A 12,692-nucleotide genomic window follows, 5' to 3' on the forward strand; every position below is an offset into this window, starting at 1 on the left:
CAATAATGTTATGTAAGTGTGTGTGTGTGTGTGTGTGTGTGTGTGTGTGTGTGTGTGTGTGGCCATATATACAGTAGTTTCTGCTGGAGGTAGTCCAGCTGGGTACCTGGCAGCCTCTTCACTGTGACTGCTGTCAGCTACTCTCTCACAGACTGCATCATGGTCATTCATGCAAAGACAGACTCCGCTATGGCTCAGTTAGAGTACGAGAAGCTTTGTCAAGGGACTTGGTTTATTCATGCAGATACACTGTGGTGTTATTCTCGTTAGAATATTGAAACTGTAGCTAAAATTGCAGGAAAGTGACACACGCTAACATTGTAATTTTTAGTAGAGTGTTACACCATATCGACAACACTCTTCGTCTTTGGGGAAAATATTCATTGAATTACATACATAGGTTCCTGTGTTTCAGTGCCCAACTCCATAAGAGCGAATTCCATATGTCCAACAACTTCATAAACAAACAGTAGCAAAGTGGTCAAAACCTGCTTCCGCATAACGACAAAGTAAAACTTTTAAAAAAGAATATAAACTTGAGCTGAGGTGAAATGTGTCACCTCGTTTCAGTTGGTCGGTTCAGTTATTTTGGACAGTTTGACGATACATGGTGCTTTCACCTAATCTAATGCCTCTGTCTACTCATTTCATTTATTTTGCTACCTAAATGGAAAGAAAACATACTGAGAAGGTGGACTGCTTCCTAGAAACAAGAACAAACAAAAAGCTTGGGCCTGGTTGCCTGGAAACAATCTGTGACGGACAGTTAGAGAAAGGTACCTTAGGTGAGGAATGACCTTCTGCATGGTGTGTGGCTGCTGCTAAAAGGCCACAGCTGTCTCTCCGGACACCGATCACCATGACAACGATTGTGTACTGCTAGCAGTTTGCCCACTTAGATAATAGCACTCATGATGCAATGGACTGTCTCGGTGCAAAGAGGAAAAACATCTAGTCAATAATCCCTAATAGCCATGTTGGCTCTGTGACCCAATAATCTCAGTTTTTAACTCCCTCTAATCAAAGATGCACAGACAAACCAGGGTTAATAATAGTCCAGTGAAATGTAACACAATTCAGCTATAATAATACTACCACCACCCACAGGATAATCAGAAATTGTACATGGCTTTGACTCACAAGGCTGAGCTTTCTATTCTTTCCATAATTGAAATTAGTCATTGTTGTTTCAGAAGGCTCAGGTTGTCTGTGTGTGTGTATATATATATATGCATTATCCTTTCCTCCGCTCTATTCGTTGTCTTCGTGTTTTTAAGTAAAACTACTTAAAACTAGATGAAATTCTAAGAAAGGAGAACACAGTTGAGGTATATTATTAAAGAAATCTGTAAAAGAAATCAGGCTAGTTTCAAACTATAAAACTCAGCATATTAATCTTCCCCCAAAATATGACATTATTTCCAGCAAGGCCATTACTCTTTTAGTTCCGGTAACAGTTTTTTCCTGAGCTTCACAAACATGTAAGCCAGTTGCCCAGCGAAAATTGAACTGGCTCTGTTCACTTTGCTGAGAAATATTAGATGATGAAAAAACACACCTCAGTGGTGTGATAATTCTTGGTTATTTGTACAATTTTTTGGATGAAATTGCATTGTCAATCCCCACAGTAGTCTGTGCAGTCTGTTAGCTCAAAGCTACACAGCAGACACTGAAAATGTGTTATAGCACATTAGTTTGCTAGTGGTAGTGCAAACCCCATTGATTACCTGATCCATGTCTTGCAGATTCATCAGCGGTCCATCGAGTCTTCCATCTATGAACGCCATTCTTCCTTTTTATAACAAGCTCAGCTCCTTTTCTTCCCTCCCCCTCACTCTTTCTCCCATAAATTTAAAGTCTTTAAAGTCTTTTTAAAATCTATCTGCTCATCTCTACCCTTCTGTCTCTATTCTTCACCCCCCCCCCCTCCTGTGCTCACTTCCTAAATGCCCACAACCAGGCAGAAAGGTTTGCCACTGGTGTGGTCTGTGCATCTTCATATCTGAGGTAATCTAAGCAGATTTGATGTGTAGCAGAGAGATCTTTCCAGCCCATAATCAAATTGCCAACATTTTCTGAGAGTTCATTTCAGAGGGAGTTCTTATTTTTCTGGGAAAAAGTGGATCATATTGAAAAGGTAACAAAGATATTCATTTTTTTTTCAGTTCTGTTAATTGTACTTGAATGGACACATCCAAACAGATCCAACACAGTAAAAACAATCTGAAGCTATACTACACTCTTATCTACATTAGTTTCCTAATACACATTTTTAACTCTACCATGACAGATTAGTTAACCTTTAATACTTGAGTGGCAATCATTCATAATTTAAATAACCACAATTAATAATGTATGTCACAGTGCTGCTTCCTTGGCAACTAATTCAGAATTGTTGATGTCTGAGAGGTCCAGAAATAAATACATTGAGACAATTGGCTTGAGTTCATAACACACACTGACACATGTCTAGAAAAATTTGCAGTCCATCTTGTGGGAACAATGAGTCATAATAAAATGATATAGAAAACAAACGTCTGTTGCATCAGAAAGTAGCTGTCCTAAAAATATAACACAGTCAAAATATAGGGCTCTTTTGGAATAATTGAAAATCAGCTAATCAGATTAAATGGTTTTAGGGAGCTATGTGTGGTATACCCACACTCATTCAGGCTCATGCAGACACATGCATGGACATGCATGAGCCCTCACACATAATCTGATGTCAATATGACAATTACCCATTGTGACACAACCGTGAAGGCAGTGTGATAGCAAGTGTGCTCTGTGTGGTACTTAAAGGCTAAAAGCTGTGAAACGGTGGGGATTAGGGTTAGAACAGACAGAAAGTTTGAATAATTGGTCACACAAGAAACACATTTTTGTCCCTTACTTTATGCTTGTGTAATGTGACATAATAAACCTAGATGTTTTGGTTATGGATTTTCTGTAATTTTGATAAAAGCACATCAATAAGATCTCAGTTACTAGTGCTTTTGGCATCCCAATTTCATATTCAGCTGGGCTGAAATAGAAATATCTCAATGTACTCAAATTACAAGAGTTAATTTACATGCCACTAATGTATTAAACAACACAATGCAAACTAAATTAGAGCAAAGATGACCACTCTAAAGCGATAGTCAGATCAAGAAATACTGTTTAAATACAAATACTCACAAATGATCCTTTCTTTAATCTGTTGGCAGGCTTTTGCATTGATTAATTTAAAGCTTACCAGCTAAACCCTGCTTATTAATATGATGAACATTATTGTCAGACGTATGTATGTGACAAAAAAAAAGTTGCATCAATCAAGACCCTGTACAATTACTGTCACAGCTTAAGACATGAATTGCAGAGCAGAGAAGAGAAGGGATGGTGTATCTGGCAGCAGCCAGTATCGTGCAGGCTGCTGTCATTTCACTTAATTTGGCAGACAGGAAGAAAGGTCCAGACTGTGGTTGTACAGGGCAATCTTCCAATAAAACATCCTTATTTGCATCCCAGACTCCAAGATGTCTGTTTCCTATTGGCAGTGATACCACTCCTCCTAACAGGAGCCTACTGATGTAGCTGATAGTTGTAGCAGTGGAGCTGGCTGATTAATTCAACAGAGTGGATTTCCGCAGCTCGCTGCACACGCGTAGCGCACGAGAGAGAAAGGGGGAAATAGAGCAGAGGAAGAGAGGGAGAACGGAAAAGAAAAAGAGAAAATGAAGGAGGAAGGGTGTTAAAGAGGAGGGTCTTCGGGGGTGGGGAGCGAGTGAGAGGCAAGGGAGAATAAGGAAGAGTGTGTGGAGAGGGGGTGAGAGAGAGAGATAGACTGAGAGAGCGAGAGAGGCACACAGGCCCTAGAGCTGCTACTGATGCTGCTGCTGCTGCTGCTGCAGCCGTTTGGCAATTCCCCACCCAGAGAGAGCGCCGGGAAGAAGGGAGGAGAACACAGCAAGGAGGAGGAAGGAGTAAGCAACACATCAGTCGAGATGCTGCTGTGGTAGCCAACACACACGGTAAATACTAATTCTTTATCTCCAGTCTGCATCCTCTTTACCGCTGCTGTTTGTCTGAGTCTCTACAACATTGGCTCCGGTGTGTTAGTGTTTGATTTAGCTTTGTTGATTCCTGTGAATAGTGCACAGGGTTAGCATAGCCAAGCAGCTGGGGAAAACCTGTCTGTGCAGCTGCTGCAGGAAGAAACAGACGTCCACTGACAAGTGGAAAGGAGAAGAGGATTTGTACATGTTGTCTATTTGGGACTTAATGAGGTAAAAGCAGAATCCAGCTTCTGTGTTTCTTGACTGAAGCTGAGACACCTGTTCAGAAATATGTGGATTTGTGCAAGGTGTGTGTGTTTGTGTGTGTGTTTGGGGGTGGGGTTACGGTGTAGAGCTTTAATGGTGTTTTGGCTTGAAAAGGTTAGTTTGTACATGTGAGAATTTTTGTCTGTGTGTGAATGATTTTCTTTTTTCTGAGCAAGCTCTGTATGTTACCTGCTGTCAAGTTAGGAATGTAATCTTTCTGAAGAAGACATTTCACTAAAATAACACAACAATTTGTACAATAACATGTAGAAACAAGATCTCAGGAAGAAAGACAAACATGAGGTGCTTAGTCAAACAAAATGATTTTGAGTGTGTGTTTGTGTGTGTGTGTGTGCGAGATTGTGTATGTACTTTGACATTATTGAGTCTGGTAACCCGAGCTTTTCCTCGTTTGGCCTGCTGACAGGTTACCAGGTGTTGGTGATGAATATGAACCCACTCGTGGCTGATTGACATTCGTGTGTTTATTTTAGCTCACAATGCAAAGTCTCTAAGCTAAACTGTGTTTGTGTGTGCATGGCAAGATGGTGTAATGTATACATTCAGTTGGCAGCTTGTACATACACTTCTGTTAGCTAAAACGAATGCATCCGAATTCTGCCTTCATATAAGTTACAAGTTATTTAGTATTGTGGTTCATTAGGAAGCTGTATTTTGTGGTGCTGTTAATCTACTTTACTTTACTTTCTCTTATTAACTAACTGTTTGTTGTCACTGCTTATGTAAATGTAAATCACATGGCATCTGTGTGTTTTTCATTGGGACGCGTTTAGTTTATTTTTTTGGGTGAAAAAGATTTGGGTAGGTTATGAGGACGTACATTTTCTGCCTATTGTTAACCCAGTAAAATGACCCACTAAATGTCTTGCCAAAGTTCTGGTCATAAAAAGTATTAACGTTTTGCCCTAAAGCTTCACTAACAGTAGACTGTGTCATAAGAAAACTTTCATCACATTTTTAATCATGGAGCACATGCAACATTTGTAGGCTGTTGTTTTCATATTATTAATTATTATTTGTGTATTTTACAGTGCTAGTAATCAGTTAGCATTTGGTTGCACATTTTCTGTGTGTGTAGATTAGAAGAAATGCTAATTTGCCTCCACCATACATATGTTAGAATGTATGACTGTGTGGGTGGTAAAGAGAAATGAAATAGGGTCGAGGAGAGAGAACCAATTGGTGCACAGACAACTCTACTAAGATCTTATTTTTCAGCATTTAGCCTTGTATTACAGTATTTCCTCTCTTGGACTACAATATTTACTGTATTTATTCCCTTTCCTGTAAAGGCCACACGAGGTTGTAAAATTAATGGGGGTAAATACTCCTAATACTCCTAATCCTCCTCCTCTGCCACTATTCTCCTTTATTTCATACCCCTTGGCAGACTAATTGCTTGTGCCTTTGATGCTAGAGGCTGAGTGAGATGTAGAATAGAAAATGGGGAATTTACACATTGACACACACCTACATTATATATGTTATACACACTCTTTACATATTCACTGTAATATTAAGTGAATCCATGCATTCTTATTGTACTTTGCATCCCTTCTGCCAATCCATGTCAAACATAATCAATTTTATACGTATATGCATTGTGCATATATAGGTTTTTTATATTGTTTATTGCCTAATGCAGCTGTTTGCTTTGTTTTCTATAGTTGGGGGGGTACACTCACAGTTTATTTGTTCTGCAAATTTAAATAGTACAGAAATTAGACAGCTTACCTTGTTTGCAGTGCATATTTGCAGGCTTCCATTCAGACAATTTAAAGGGCATCAGATATGTTGGATGTGATATGTTACTTTTTTATCATCCTGACACTCCATACCTGAAGCAGTTTCTATAGCAACCCCATCAACCCCTTCCCTCACCCGTACCACCATTGTGTGTGTGTGTGTGTGTGTGTGTGTGTACACACGTGTGTTGCTCCAAAGGCAAACACATGACTGAATATCAGTGAGTGCTGCATTGATTGCTAGCATACACACCATAAGTGTTGATGTCATTTAGCCAGCGGGGGAAGCAGAGAGGGAAACAATAAGGGAATATTTCCTCTTCAAATTTCCTGGCAGCTTTTCCAGAAACACAGAAGTTATATTAAAGAAAAGGCACACAGCACTGCGGAGGAAAAAGAACGAGGAGGAGGAGGGTGGGGCACTGAAAGGAGGCAAGAGGAAGATGAGAGGGAAAGTCAGTAGTAATCAGATGTCTGAATGAAGTCTAAATGCAACTAAACGAGTAGCACCTCATTTATTTTTGCCATGCAGCTGCCGTACTTGCAAATCTTCAGGCTGTTTGGCAGCTTGTGAATAAATGGATGCAGATGAACATTGTGGTACTGATTCACCTTAGATACGTTGTAACCGGTTCACTCAGTACATTTTCTTCCATTAAGTAATGAGGTCATGCTCAAAGATACATAAAACAAATGTCTTATTTGATATTTTCCAAAAGTATTAAGCTTTACCACATTAAATTCCTCATCTGCCACCTACATCATTTTACTTGGTGTTAATTGGAGACAGGTGTAAGAGTCTGCTGAATGACCCCACTAAAAGCCTTGAAGACCCTGAAACTAGTTAAATTATGCTTTTAATAGTTAGCATAGGTTTTGGTATAGGAAAAACCTTACTTTGTGGCCTATTTGGTATTTTAGCCCTACATAATATCACTATAGGTCAGTCCAAGGATAGTGCTGTTAAAAACCAATTAAAGCAACACTACTAGTTATCTCTAACTGTGCCCTGCTTGTGGTTTTATAGTTTTTCTCCTTTGTCTGATTCTCCTCATGGCTCATTCAGTCATATGCATCTGCTGTGCTGTGTTAAGAAAACATTAAAACTTTTTTTTCCATATTTCTATAGAAAATTCAAATTATTATTATTGTTATTATATACAGTCAAATTGCTCCCACATAAACCTCTCTTGTACTCAGATGATGTTAAACAGACGTGAGTAAATGTTTTTAAAATCTTATTTTCTTTTTTGATGTTCCATTTTCTAGACATAGGGATATAAGAGATTAAAGTGTTGCTTTAATGTTTTGTTCAAAACATGTTTTTCATGTTGCGATGCAGTTTAATGTTACTCTGCCCAGAAGAGGAAACAACACAACAACAATTTAGACGAAACTGTAATTTCATAAAGTGAGCAAAATCTATTTTTATAGCAATGAAAGGGTTGCCAAAACATCAGATCATCTTTTAATAAAATATACTCCAGCAGATCTCCAGCACCCACTATGGCCTCAATAATAAAGTTAAAAACTGAGAAATTATAAATTTGAAAAAAATAAAATAAATAAATTAATGCCAGAGCTGTTTTATTGGAATGCTTTAGATTTTACAGGTGTACCTAATAAATTGGCCAGTTAGTGTGTAAGTTAGTTATTTTAAGGCAGCTTAGTGCTGAGATTTCCTTCCTTTTAAGATGAGCTCTGGAAACATCACACTCTGCAATAACCTACTCTTTGATGTTGGATTCTACCAAAGTTTGGGGACAAAGGCTCAGAAATGTACTCTGGAGATTCAGTGTATAGAGCATCATTGGTTAAATAACTAAACTCTGATAATGAAGTTTAAACTTTCCTGACAGCTAACGGAAAGAGGCCAGTACTAGGGTAATAATTTCCCTGCACTTATTTTTTATTTTAATGATTGTCTGCAGCAGTTTGAAGCACCTGCTGATGAGAATAAAATGTAGGTTTGTACTATTTGACACTGCAGAAGAACCTTAGGTTGTTATTGCTATGTAAGATAAAGTAGATCTGGATTTTAAACCCACATTGGAACCAGCAGTTAGGAAACCTCCACTAAGGCTATAATTCTAGTCTACTGTGCATTTTAGCAACTGTGCAATCGGGTCAGATGTAAATTATTTAGCACTTGGGCAGTTTGTTTTGCTACAGATTGGGATTTTGGTAGTCTGCATGTGTGCCTATTGTGTGTGTGTGTGTGTGTGTGTGTGTGTGTGTGTGTGTGTGTGTGTGTGTGTGTGTGTGTGTGTTTGAGTGTGTGCCTGCCTGTCCATCTGCATATGCACACAAGCTTGTATATAAAAAAAATAATATGGAGTTGTATGTGCGTGCACATTTAAATGCAGGCAATTTTTATGTTTTGCTCAGTTACATGTGTGCACACTTGCGCATTGTGAGAATGAAGGCCCATCCAAGCATTATGAGAGCATGGAGGTCCATCCAAGCACATGTAATCTCTAACCAGCTCTCGGGCCCCTGATTAGCATTACACTGATCTTCCTCAGAACTTCTTATTTTCCGGCCCTCTGACATTCTGTCTGCGGCCTGAAGGAACAATAGATCCTGTTCACATCAAATGTACTATATCACCGATGTGACAAAAGCTTTGCTTCCCACATCATGGGAGCCCCGTTACATTCTCATTGCTTACTCTCACAATATGTATGTAGCACACACACACACACAAGCACACACTTCCACACTCACATGCCCTAACATTCCCCATGGGACATGTGTATTCTCAGTGGCGTCCAGTGTTTTCCCTGGAGGGCACTCCGTATACAGTACAGCTGGAGCACCTTTTCACATGCATAGTCCGCAGTCAAAGCAGATATACACATATATGGCTCTCTCCTTCGCCTTGGCTCTGTTCAGGCCACATTTAAAGTCTGTGTAGAATTCTGACAGAAAGTCCAAAACCCAAAACTCTTGTCCCTGCCACTCATGTCTACAGACCAATTAATCATGATATGACAAAATTATACATTGTTGAAGTGTCATGTAATAACCAAACTACTGTTAATACTTAGAACATTTTTACCTCATACTCACTTCTTAAAGTTATCTTTGTGTTGCCTCTTTTTTGCATGTTTTTGAATGCTTTATTGAACCCAGTTTACACAGTGGGACATATCTTGAAATAAAATTGTAAGATTGTTAGTGCACAGTAAATTCCATTTTTCTGTGCATTTTTTTATGACACAATATGTTTAGTTTTTTAGTTCATAATATAATGGTAATGATTATAATCAGCAAGTATTTACATTTTCAAGTAATTTGATTATTAGAATAATTGGTCATAAATATTGAGATGTTTAAGCTTTTGATTAATTGTGAAAGTCCAGAGAGCTCACTGCGTTACTGCTTGAGAAGAGGAGGAATGCAGTGATTTGGGAGTTGGCTATTCAGCACTACTGGTGACTCAGAAGTTAAAATGGTATAGACTATTTATACTGTATGAATACAACACACAAACAAAGCCAGGCATTACAGAAAGTAAGCCAAGGTCAGGTGGGTACCAGGAGAAGCAGTCGGGAGGCTGATGAGTGAGGTGAATGAGGATGTGTGTTACATGGAGGATAAATTAATCTCTCCTGACTGTAACACTGGCCTCTCACTGCCTCACCTCTTTCTCTTTCCTTTATAAAACTCTGGCTCAAATAATTCTGTGTAAGACAGGCAGTGCGCACACACACATAAACACAAAAGTAAAACTCATAAAACAGATGAGGATGTTTGATTTTTGCTTAAGAGAAGAGGTGATCATATAAATCTAATCTACATATCCCAGAAGGCCCTTTATTTGTGCACCAATTTGAGTCTTTGTACAGTTCATTCTTCAAGTCAAATTGACCTGACGTTGAGTCTTTTGGGCTTGAGACATTAATATTTAACATCTGCGACTATGTAGGATGGATTTCCATTCAAGCTGCACTTGATCCACATTATTAAATCTGTGGGAGTGAGTCACATATTTTTTATTCCAACACTTATTCAAACCTTTATTTACATATCCACTAACAACAGGGGGTTCCCTCAAATGATTAGTGTGTTATACATGGTTTGGACTGTTTTAACTCAGGATGCCTGTGTGTGTGCGTTTATTATGGAATCAGATAAGCGTTGTATGCTTGGAGATGCTAGTTATGCAACTTACTTAAGCTTAAACACATTCTTGCTACTACTCATGCACTATTTGACATTGCCCACTGCCATCTGTATCCACAGTTTACACTTATTAAAAATAGCCTTGTACGTTGTATGGATGTATGTATACATTTGTGTGCCCACGCACAACAAACACATCGTTAATCCAGCAAAAAATATACTGAAACTGAAACATAAAAGGAATATTTTTATACCATGTCAAAAAATTATAGGCTTACCATTATGATAAGCACAAATAGACTGGAAACAAATTAATTGTATCCATTGATACATGAGGTGACTTTTTAAGCTATGTAAACCAGAGGTATAACACAGTATTAACCACTTTATAAACTAGTGATCTTAATATGCTCTTGAGACTAGATCTGCCAGGGAAGCTGATGTTTGGCTGGACATCAAGTAGAACTCTCCAAGTCCTTCAGAGGACAAACTCTGTGTTATATATCATCCTTTGTACTGCAGTACAAGACCTTGCTAATGCTACAAAACGAATCTCTAAAATGCCCCTGATTTCAATTATTTACTTAGGGATGTGCTAGTGAACAACTACATTAAAGTTAACATTAACCTTCAAAGTGTTTCCTCATTCAGTGCATTGCAGTGCTGTAATGTTGTTTAAGGTAAAAGATTAAATTTTTATCTATTAACAATTTTTGATACTTACAGTATTAGCTGTCTTTTTTCAGGTCCGTACACGTGTCTATTTTTTCTTTTTTCTCAAACATGAACTTCAAGAATTGATTGGTTGCTTGCTGCATAATATATCCCAACCCCCTAATACAGTATGTGCTAATGGGAAACCAAATGTTAACCACTGCACATGTCAGAGGTTTCAGTGTTGTGGCTAATTGATGCAGTTTGCAGTTAAATTTCCGTACTTTGCAACAGAAGTTGTCAGATGTTATTAGGCCATTTGTTTTTACAACTGTGACTTTCAAAACGTTGGTCTGGCAAGTGTATCTGTAGATATGGAAGAATTATTGATGGTTTATACAGTGTGGGTAAATCTACTTCAAATGTATAATGTGAATGTACATTTTTAATACTTTAGTGTAAATTCAATTTAATCACAGCATTAAGGCAAAAGTCATAGTGTCAAGACAAAAGTCTATGGTGCTTTGTCCAGTTTTTACAGAATTTGTCCAGATCTACAGTCCAGATCTAAAGGATGTCTGTCTGTGGCGGCCCTGAGATGTCTACCTGTCCATGGTATACCCCCGTCCTGCCTAATGACAGCTGGGATAGACTCCAGCCCCTTCTAACCCAGAACAGGATAAGCAGTTATGGATAATGGATGGATGGTTGAACAGATAGCCAATGTTATGGCAGCCATTAGCTGTGGGGTTGTGGCTCTTACTACTTTTACCCATTTTCTAAGCAACAAAGCCACACAGTCATTAGGTTTGCTTATATGCACACACACATTAACTGCAGACAGCCTATTAAACCACTTATCACAATGTTTAGTGGAGAGGAGGGGAGGGAGTTAACTGTTTATAATATCACAGTATTTCAGGAATGCTGCAGTAGCATGAATTCTTTTATTTGAGGATCAGTTTAAGCAGCCTGTCTGAGATAAACTTAATATACAATGGATAACAGGGAAGAGATTATGCTTTATTTTAGGATGAAGAATGGGGTGAGAATGCATCCTTAGCCTTAAAAGTACAGAAAATACAATTGTCTAATTTTCACAAACTTTAGTCATGGACTCCAGTTTACCTTTCAAATGCAGCTGTGGTGAGAAAAAAGTATTACAAACACCTGAAAGCAGCAAAATTGGACTTTTAGCAGAACTAATTATTTCTTTTATATTTTCTTTTATATTTGCTTGTATTTTATATAAAGCCTCCAATCTCTTTCCTCCAACGATTAAGTAGAACAAAATGTTTTCACTGTGACATCTGATTAATGACAATCCTCCTGGGAGTTAAAGGCAACAGTAACAATACTCCACCCACAAGAATCCTATTTAGAGTCGGAAGCCACCGTAGAAATATCTGCACCCCCGACTTTCTCCATTATAGGTGCAGCAGCTTGTGACTTGTTCCTAACCAAATATTAAATTGCTATATGTTCAAAAACCTGTATTTCTAAATTAAGCGTATCCAAGATGCCTTGCATGTTGCAATTAATTCCCCATAATGTGTTTTTATACTTAAGTGGCATATCCGCAATTTGAAAGCATAAGCACTTCCTTAAATAAACTTGAATCCTACATCACTGTTAAATCCAGCATGTTCAGGATTTAAAGTCCTTACTGCCAAATAGAGCTATGAGGACAGAAGTAAATTTACATTTGATTAAACAAAGCTGTGTGTACTCTGTGATGAAGCAGGAATTATTTTAAGATGCTTCCCATTCATGCTTAGCCCGAAATAGATCCGTTTGAACACATCACATGAACCAATCCCATTGGGGGATTATTTGTAGT

General features: G+C 38.3%; 1 protein-coding gene across 14 annotated transcripts in view; it reads left to right on the plus strand.

Annotated features, from left to right (window-relative positions):
- Positions 1 to 12,692, plus strand: part of rimbp2a (RIMS binding protein 2a) — a 52,610-nt gene that overhangs the window by 9,834 nt on the left and 30,084 nt on the right. Inside the window, exon 1 of one of the 14 annotated variants that reach the window (XM_067484535.1) lies at positions 3,744 to 4,013. The exons of the other annotated variants lie outside the window; for them this stretch is intronic. The gene's annotated coding sequence lies outside the window, so the exon portion shown is untranslated. Of the gene's footprint in view, positions 1 to 3,743; positions 4,014 to 12,692 lie in introns of those variants that run through there. 14 annotated transcript variants of the gene reach the window in all.

The sequence above is a fragment of the Channa argus genome, chromosome 18 (genome assembly GCF_033026475.1).
Source record: "Channa argus isolate prfri chromosome 18, Channa argus male v1.0, whole genome shotgun sequence".
In the NCBI taxonomy this organism is placed as follows: domain Eukaryota; kingdom Metazoa; phylum Chordata; class Actinopteri; order Anabantiformes; family Channidae; genus Channa; species Channa argus.